Below are 10,989 nucleotides of genomic sequence, written 5' to 3'. Positions count from 1 at the left end.
ATAATAATCATAGAGACACTGATTCCTTATCTTATATGGATCTGCCTGCAAATTACACATATGATATATTGGTATCTATCAATTACGAACTCCGACATGAATATTAGATAGAATAGGAATATGAATACGTTAACACTGCTAATATAAAAAATATAGGACATCAACACCGTTTCATATTTATAAAAGATATAAATTAAAAATCAAAATATATACATGTATATTTAAGTTAAACAAGTTATTATTTTATTATAAATATATACATGTCTAAGTATTTGTGCTTCATAAACGTGTATATTTCAAATTTTGAAAAAGAGACAACTTGCATTTCAATCAAAATGAGATCCAAATAATAGTATAACTTAGTGATGTAAATAATCAATCTGAAAGGAGGAAAAAAATCAAACTAATTACTTAGCTGTGACCACTCTTAACAATCTAATATAATCCAAAATTTAATCCATAAATAGGATGGAGCAGGGTAAGAACAAGAAACTAAATACAAACCATTACTCTTTCTTTTTCTATATAGATGTGCAAATGAATCATACATCTCAACTATATTGATATATTTTGGCGGTTATTTATCATTTACACGAACACGACTCTATAAATATTGTTAAAATAAAAAGAAAGATACAAAAACACTTTGAGGACTAGACTAAAATCCAAGCCAAAATAATTAAAGAAACTCAGAATCAAATATGCCACATTAAAACCTTACACGAAAAACCAAAAGAGATAAAAGCTGGCAAGAAAAAAGTAAATGAATACAAGCAATTAACAACAAAAACAACAAGGTAAATAAACCTTGTAAAAAATCTGACAAAGATTAACAAAAATAGATCATGGTAATAAACGGTTTAAAGAATCTAAAATACACAACGGAGCGAAATCTATTAAATCAACTCATTTTGTTGAAGACCAAAGGGGTGTTTGTTTCGGAGATTAAAAACTTATTCCTGGGAACCTAAGATGAAAATAAAAAGTACCCATGTTTGTTTTAAGGAAATAAATATTTATTCCTTGAAAATTATTATTACCGGTAACATTTTATTCCTATGTTTCCAGGAACTTAATTCCCCCCTTATTAGCTTGGGAATCTTTCATTCCCATCAGTTTTATTTGTAACTGCACGTCCTTCCACTACTCATGCACGTTTTATCTCATATAGCTTTTACTTAGAAAAAAAAATATTAATTATTTATTAAATTAAAAATGAAATGTTCCTGGGAATTTAAAATACTATCCAAACACATTTTTTTATTAATTCCTGGAATAAAATTCTTGCCATCATATTCCAAGGAAAAGGGAAGAGATTTAGAATCCATGAAACAAACACCCCCAATAGAAACAATTTTATCTATACACCGGTTGTCTAAAAGTATGAAAATGTAAAACAATATGTTTTTCATTAACTTTATACAATTAAGTCATTTATTTATGTTGGTATTTTAAATGTGAGTTGAGTCTCACTAATTTTATAAGTGAGGTGTCCAACTCACTTGTGTAAAAGACCCAATGTGATGATCCCCGAACCCCCTCATGACCTAACAGTGGTATCAAAATCGATGGTTGAGCCGGCTCCTTATTAAAGGCCGATGTGATGATCTTCGTACCCCTCATATCCAACAATTCCTTAGGTGCCAAGGTACACTCACTAGTGCAAAAAACACTTATTAAATCGGTTCTGGAAGGCTTTTTAAATCGGTTCCGGGACCGATTTAAATTCCGTCGATTTAGTAAAAGTTATAGTAACTAGTTGTGATGTGCAAATTGAAGTGAAATACAAAACCACTGCATATGCACCATGCAAATGACTTTTGAAATGAATATACTACTCTATTGCCATTATTAGAGTCTGAGATTCAATAAAGAAGGAATGATGAGGATATTCTTATTCAATAATGCAATATTATAGTAGTTAAGTTACATATTTGCATTGCATATCAACATAAATTTTTGATAATTATCTCATCCACCTAATCCTAGTCCTAGTCATTATCCTACTTACATAGACAGTGAATTTAAATATTATATAGTTAGGCCAACTTGTCAAAAATTTCAGTCCATATCACAAAATCCATTAATTAAGTAATTAGTATCATTTGAAAGGAAGGCAAGTTGAGGATGTTTAGTCTTTCAGTTCCTGTAACAGAGGATGATCATACACTAATTCCTTTGTCATCTAATTGAGACTCACTTGGCATTATCACATAAAGAATCTTCTTAATCAAGTATATATTTTGGTAATTTTTGAAAAATAAAATTCAAGTATTTTAAACAAATTAATATAACTTGTTGAGTCTATTTTAAAAATTGAAGCCTTGTTAATTTAGTGACTAATCAACTAAGGATATTATTTTATAAAGATGTCATCTAAGAAAATGCCAACAGGCAGATTCAAATATGGAGCAATTTAATAATTAAGTTGTGGCTTGATAAAAATAAAAATAATAATAATAATAATAAAATTGTGTTATTTAAACATCAAAATATAATTATTCCACATATTTATCTCTATCTCATTTCTTATGTTTTACTTTTTACAGCTTTCATTGACAAAATTATCTATGATCGAAAGTTATTTGTGAATTTCATTCAAAATTTGAACAACACTAATATATGGCCATGAGCGCACCACTAGAATGAGTTGCATTTAGACAAAGCAACAAAATTCGTACTCATAGATACTCATTCAAGCATTTCAATTTTGACGGAGAAAATTTGAATTGAATAGGCTCATGAAAGACTTATATCAAAGTTATATATTTACCTCTCTTATATTATATATATAAACTTCTTAATTTGGATACATCCACTCCTCCACATCATATCAAATTGGGCTATGTACAGGCGGATGCTAGCGTGAGTTAGTATAGCATGTCTCCCACCAATGAGTCATGTGTTACGTGGATCGGATTGAAAGTGTACGTGATATTATGGTGTACTGTCAGTATTATATTATTTTCTATTTTTGAAAAAAAGTTCCCGATTTTTTCGAAAAAAAGTTTTCGATCTTTTTTGTGGAAAAAATTTTCGATTTTTTTTTCGGAAAAAAGTTTCCGATTTTCGGGAGAAAATTTTCGATTTTAGATAAAAACAATTTCGGAGGTTTTGTCTGAACAAAAAAGATTCCGTTCTTTTTTCGGGAAAAAAGTTCCGATATTTTATTCGGAAAAAAGTTTCGGATATTTTCCGGAAAAAAGTTTCCGATATTTTTCTGGAAAATTTCTAATATTTTATTCGAAAAAAAAGTTTTAAATATTTTCTGTTTTTTCACTCTTTTTTGTATCAGCAATACTTTTTCAGATGAACATTTCGAAACTATTTTCCCCAAAAAATCGGAAACTTTTTTCCGGAAAAAATCGGAACTTTTTCCAGAAAAAATCGAAATCTTTTTTTCGGAAAAATCCGAAACTTTTTTCCCGAAAAAATAACGGAAACTTTTTTTCCAGAAAAACTCCGGAATTGTTTTTATCTGAAATCAAAACTTTTCCCCTAAAAAATCGGGAACTTTTTTCGGGAAAAAAATTGATAATTTTTTCCCGAAAAAATATCAAAAACTTTTTTTTCAAAAAAAAAAAAATTTAATACTGACAGTACATCATAATATCATGTACACATTCAATCCAGACCACATAACACATGACTCATCGGTGAGAGACCTATCATGGTCTACCACCCTAGAATCCGCCTATGTACATTTGGTAATAAGTCACTATATTAATATTAAGTCACATCAAACACCGATAATTAGTCTTTGGGTAATCACACTAATCTTAACATAAATAGGATAGGATGTGCAAAAGTAGGGATGGCAGAAAAACCCAAACCCGTGAGACCCACCCGAACCCAAACCCAAGTCAATGGGCGAAACCCGAATTGACTGGGTTTGGGTTTGGGTGACACCCGAAAATATGGGTGTGGGTTTGGTATCACTCAAACCCACACCCGAAACCCATACACCCACCCGAAACATGTTAAAATTACCTAAATACCCCCACATATATATATAAGTGTAAAAGTAAAATTAGGTTTTTCACAAACCACAAACCAAAATTGTGTTTGAATTTTGCTTGAAAGTTGGAAGAACTTAATTTTGGTTTAGTTGTAATTTAATTTCTTGAAAGACTATTTTGTAATTTTAAATTCCCTTGTAATTTTAAACCTATGTTTTTGCTAAGTGATTGACAATATGTTTAAATTCCATTGTTTTTGCTTAAATTTACCTTGTTTTGCTTAAATTTGCAAAGTAGTACAAAATGTGTTGTGGGTTTGGGTTTGGGTGTAAAAAACCCGAACCCAATGGGTGTGGGCGTGGGTGTGGTTTTGCCACCCGAACAGATTTGGGTTTGGGTTTGGGTTTGGGTGTTGATTTCGGGTGTGGGTTTGGTATCACTCAAACCCGCACCCGTGGGCGCCCATTGCCATCCCTATGCAAAAGGTAATCAAATGTCGAGGTAAGTTGGTTCACAGGTCATAATCAATCAAAGATATAAAAAATTTGGACAATAAAAAAAAAAGAAAAATGCTAACTGCCACTTTTATTCTGAGTATTTTTTTCACCACCTATAACTATTGAATCGTCTAATTTAGTTCGAAGTTTAGGGACAAAAAAATATTATTTCATTTGTCTCAAAATAAATTTAAAGTAGAGAATTGGCCAAGAAAAAATATTTAAAGTAGAGAATATATTAGAACAAATGAAATAATGTTTTTTTTTATAAGCGAAATAATCGTTAATTTGAAACCATTAGCATAAAGTTTTGATGCCGAACGAATATCAGCATCCTATTTTTGCCTCCGGCCTGACTAAAAATTTGGGGAAAACCCGCACCTGGTCAAAACCGATTTTCCCTTCAAAGTGGGCTTTGTGCGAGTTTAGATGGATGCGGAGATATAATAAGGATTTGATGGCCGAAATGGATGAGTTAGAAAAATGAAATGATAAAGGCATAGGAGGTTTGATTCTCACCCCCAACAAAATTAACAATACTAATAATTACTAATATTGACCGTTTTTTTTAAAAAAAAGGATGCGGTTTAACTCTAATATCTATGACCAATTAAGGATATAAACTGATATATCATTCATTGGTGATGCTTTTTTTTGTCATGATCAGAGTCACATTATATCAGATAAATTATATAGCAGCACACTGTGCCACTAACTAAGCTGAAAAGATAGATTGCATCGGTAAAATCCAGAAGCAGCTCAAATGATTTTATTTTTTCTTTCTGAATGTCCAATGTACAACAAGCACTTTGATATCTAATCTAGCCAAAATTATAATTTGAATTTTTTTGCAACAGATACATAAGATACTGTGTACCCTACCCTACAACTTTTCTCAAATTAAACAGAGGCACCACTTGGTGGAGCCAAAGGATTACATTAAATAAATGTATTAGTTTATGCAAATTTTATAGTGGCTTTCTAGTTTCACAAAGAGGTAGGAGTATTTGTAAGTTGTTGTAATCAGTGCTTAATTTCTCTAATCAAGTCAAAAACAACATGGAGAGAAATTAAGCAATAATAATGATTGTGCATATGAGGAAACTAGGGAATATTATTGTATTGGGCAGTCCATTTCTTAACTTGTTGCAATCATTTCAATAGTTTATACATTTATATATACTCATCTATATATAAATTGAGATTCATACATCTATTTTTTGGTTTTTGCAGTTGCATATGTAGTATTAACTTTTGGAGAAATCAACTATGATTGGTCTGGTGGCGATTTTTTTTTTTCTCTTTATGTAAACTGCATGATATATAGTTGGCTTCTTAAGCATGTGGATAGGGTTCGATTCCTGACTCATGCGTATGGACAAAAAAAATTAGTTGGAAGGAAAAAAATTCACCTTATATGCTTCAGGTTCCTCGCAGAGATTAATCATCGCTAACAACAATGACAACTATATATTAGCGTAAAAATAACTATATCAAGTAATTATATCATGAAATAAATAAAAAAATTGGTGAATAGAGAATTGCAAATGACAGATGATTGAAGAACACTATTCCTTATCATAATTCATACACACTTTCAAGATCTGTACTAGCTAATTACAGCTCATTATAAATTGGCAAATTATTATCTGCTAATTGATTATGATTAGTATAGGTATAGTGGAAAGAAAGATGAAAAGGGCTATATGTGCAGAATTGACTAGTGAAATTGACACAAACTATAAAATATATAATTATCTCTTACTTCAAAACAATTATATACCTTAATTTCCATCTATTCATCGTTTTCCAAAGATTCCATATTTTTTTCAATATTAAGAAAACAACAACAAAGATTCCATATGTTTTTAATCTCAAAATCGGTTCTTTTTTTACTCAAGTTGTTGTTTTCTTCTAAAATGGCCTAACATTTGGTATCTTGAGTAGAACAAACTAGATATATTAATATATAGAAATATATGCCGTCTAATAAATGAGTTACTATATTCGCTTGCCGTCTAATAAACTTTATCCCAATTCCCAACATTATAATGGGCTTCGGTTTGTGATTTTCTCCTTGATTTTGGTTTGTGGAAAAATCATGTAGGAAGTCTTTTCATTTTTTAAGATTGGTGGATTATATGATTTTATGTCTACAAAATGTATAAACATTTCATGTTTGGATTGGAGTATTATTTATATTTTTAAGTGAATGAATTCTTTATTTATCTTTCGGTCAAATTTTAGATTATTAATTTTTGTACTAAGAGTACAAACATGATCCATATATTTAGACTATTTTTTTTTTCCCATACTTCTTGCGCCCCTGAAAATACTCCATTATAATACACCCAAATTTTAAAACCCCTAAAGTCACTAAATTTGGTTTAGTAGTTAGGAGTTTGGGTAGTATGTAGGAGGTCATAGGTTCGATTCTCTCTAACTCCATTGTAATAAAAAAATAAAAATAAAGCCCCAATGTGTTTTTTTTAATTATAAATTTCGAATGTTTATTATGAGAAACTTCTTTTAAAATTCAGACATGTAATTCGTAAAAATACTTCTTTCTAGTTGTTAAAAAAATTAATAGTAACCTATATTCAGAGATGGTTTCTCTCCCAACCCCCCTCAATTCTTTTCTACCCCCTGAATTTCCGTTTTTGCCCTTGGGGGTACTGCGGTTTATACGAACCGAAATAAGCTGACATACTGATAAATTTCGGTAACCACTTACCGAAATCTGGGACATTTCGGTTTGCAGGTACCGAAACAATTATTTCGGTAAACTTCTACCGAAAATGACCTAATTCCAGCGACCAACGTACCGAAATCTAGGACATTTCGGTTCGCAGATACCGAACAAGCTGACGTTCGTTTTTTGTGTACCGAAAACGCTAATGTTCGGTTTGCAGTTACCGAAATGGTCTAATATTTGGCTTCGGTGAATACGAACCGAACTTTTTTGGCAAAAATGTTTGAAACCGCAAGGGGCAAAATTGGATTTTTGGGGGGTAGAAAAGAAATGAGGGGGGTCGGGAGAGAAAACATCATATTCAGATGCCACTGAGCCCAAGTTGATACAGGCCCAATAAAAATGTTATCTTTCTTCATCAATCAACCCAATCACATAGATTATATAGGATGGTTTCTCTCCCCACCCCCCAAGTTTTTAATCTCACACAAATTGAATTACCACCCTAAGTCCTAACCAAAAACAGAGGATTTCGATCCTTTAAAATGAGTAAAGTGTAAAGTGAGAAAATGGAGGAGCCGTATCCATAAACTTAATATTGCACTTACCGCGCTTTTGTTGAAGCTATAAACTCTATGGTCGCTTTAAATACTATACTAGGTGTTCAACCCGTGCGTTGCACGGGTTTGATTAGAATGTTTTAAAAAAAAAGTTGCGTTTTATAATAAATAAATTGTATTAAAAATGATAATATTTTTAGATGTGTTGAACTATTCTTCGATTATAAAAGTGACTTTTAAAATATTTTTAATTTTTTTTCTCCATTCAAGTGAATCTATAATATAAATAGATAGATAGATAAAAATTGTTTTAAACACAGACAATGTCATTCAGGTGTATATAGAAATTAATATAAGTGCAGTCGATTAGTGTATTATATTAAAAATTTGTTTTATTAATCTTATTTTTTCTGGGTTTGATTTATATATCTTCAAATTAGTGTAATTTTTATTTTAATGTATTTTTTGTTTTTATGAAAATATAGTGGATCATTTTAATACATTCTCTATATCTATCATTCTCTGTATCTCTCTATCTTTATCTTAATTATACTTCAATCTCATTATTATTTTATATAAAAAAATGGTTGATACTTGTCTTGACCTTTAATTTATAAGAATAAGATGACATGTTAATTAATCATAAATTATTTTGAAGTATTAATTTTTTTATATTTTAAAGGCTTTTTATATTAGACTAAATATTCAAAGAGCTTTTGAAACAACTTTGTCATGCATGTGTAGTGTAAATAGTATTTTATAGGGTTATTAAACATATTTTTAATCCTCTAAATATATTTCAAATTAAAGTCAAAACATTATTAAAATGAAAGATGTAATCTTCATATCAAAGTCGCAATATTACCAAAACATTTCATTGTCATTCTGCTTGAATAAATTTGTCATATCGCTGATCAAAAAAACAATGAGATTATGAGTTTGCTAAGCATACGAAAGGATACTGCACTAAAAATGAATATCTTATTCATTTTAATTTTGATCGATTTGATATTATTTTGGCAGCTTACGGTTCACATCATGAATTCACATCGACTTATCATAAAGAAAAAAACTTTGTCATAAAGACATACTATAATATAGTCTACTAATATATTTTTAAGGATCGACATCGACTTATATCCACTATCCTCTCTATGTTTCTCGCATTTTCTCTCTCAATTCTTTATAACTTTATCTTAATTATATTTCAATCTCTTTATTAATAATAATTTATTATTATTATTATTATATAAAAAATACAGACACTTGTATTTGACCTTTATAAACTCAATTAGTATTTTTAGGTAAATATATAGTGTTTTTATTTGACAATACAAAAAATAGACATTTAAAGAGCTTTGAAATCAACTTTGTCAAATTTTATATTAGAGCTAGACTTCAAAAGAACATTTTCAATAAAATAATATATTTTTTAAAAGATAAAAGAAATCATATATGTTCTAATATTCTTCAGATAAATAAGGAATTTTATCTTGAACCTCTAGCATTTATAATTCTCAACTCAGACTATCTTTTTCTTTTTTCCTTATGAATTTGATAAATTAAAAATAAAAAACACACAATGAATAAATATGGCTAATAAGTAATAAGTAATTTACCACTAACTCTTCTTTTCCCTCAATTAATTGGTAACAATCATTTGTTATTCTTAAACATTGTCTCTTTCATTTCTACTTCGTTTTTTCCTATCATCATATTATAATAGATTTCGTTTACCGAAATGGAAATCCTCTTTCTACAATTGCATTTGCATGTCCGTAAAAAAAAAGCATTTGCATGATGTGGAAATAGGATGATTTTGTTTAAAGGTTAGCTATTATATAAAAATGTAGTTGTATTTACATTAAAAATTTAAATTTAAATTTTATAATTTGTTTATTGAATAAAATAATGTGATATACAATTTTTTAAATTTTAATAATAGACTGACTTATAATATTGACAAATAACAGACTTATAAAATTCATATTTTTGAATAAAAAAACATTATACTATTTAGAGATGTGATTTTTGAAAGATAATAATTATCTTAAAAATAAGAAACTTAAAAAGCGATTTAACAATATTTGGATAAACAACGAAAATAGCTAATACTACAAAAAAAAATGATATTGTACAAATATTTTTTTAAAACTAACATAAATATAAAAAAAGAGAAATAATAAATTATTTCCCCTATATATCACATCCCAAAATTTCTCTTAAGATGATTAAGATACGAAGATATGATTTGTAATCTACAAACACACAAAAAAAAGAAACAAACAAACCATCTTTTTAACAATTTAGAAATTATTTCAATCTATGAATAATTAAGACATATGTGAAGAGTAAATATGAGAAACAAAAATTTTAATACAAAATTGAAGAGTATAACCTCAAAGTTGTTTAGACCGAAAAATGTTGTCCAAAGACAAAAATAATTATATTCAAAAAGTTACATGAATTGAAAATAAAAAAACCCAATTCAAGAAGATAAGAAGCGTGAGATCTGTTTCAAAAAAAAAAAAAAAGAAGCGTGAGATCAGTTCATATAACTGTATAGATCATGCGTTTTAATTTTTTTTTTTAATATAGCATGCGTTGTAATCTTTCAACTTTATATTAACCAATTAAAAATAAATTGTTCCATTTAGTTGTTTTTTTTTTTTTGAAAACATATTCCATTTAGTTAAATTAATTACTTGTATAACGTCAAAATAAATTTTAAAGTGGCTTATATTAATTTACTACACAAATTCTTCTTGATACTTGAGATCAATGAGTAAGGTTATATGGTTATACTTTTTTTGACTAAATACTTATTTATTCAAAGGTGCCTTATTGATTGTTGATTTTATCAAATTAAATAGTCGTATATTGTTTGTGATTTCACTAAGGTTTGGTAAAACAATTTTGTGTTCCAAGCAAAAGTGTCCACTTAAATAATAATTATTGGTGCTGCAAGGAAAATACATATAAAGAAGAAATTAAAAACTTAAAGTTAGAATAAAAAACTATCATTGGTTTAACGGTTCTAATAATAAAAGAACAGCTAAAATCAATAAATAAATACAAAAAATTACAATTATCGTTTGCATATACAACTATTGTTACATTGTTTGATCACCGGAACATATTGCATTTGTTCTTCCAAACTCTTAGTAGCTCTCATATATATATATGTTTTTTTTTTCCAATGATGGGATGAAAGCAAATCCATGCTACAATATGTTATTTATAGATTTAATTTTACAATTAAAAATAAAAAACCACTACTG

Source organism: Trifolium pratense, linkage group LG3 (genome assembly GCF_020283565.1).
Source record: "Trifolium pratense cultivar HEN17-A07 linkage group LG3, ARS_RC_1.1, whole genome shotgun sequence".
Lineage (NCBI taxonomy): Eukaryota > Viridiplantae > Streptophyta > Magnoliopsida > Fabales > Fabaceae > Trifolium > Trifolium pratense.
The sequence above is the reverse complement of the archived record's forward strand: the minus strand, read 5'-3'. Positions refer to the sequence as shown.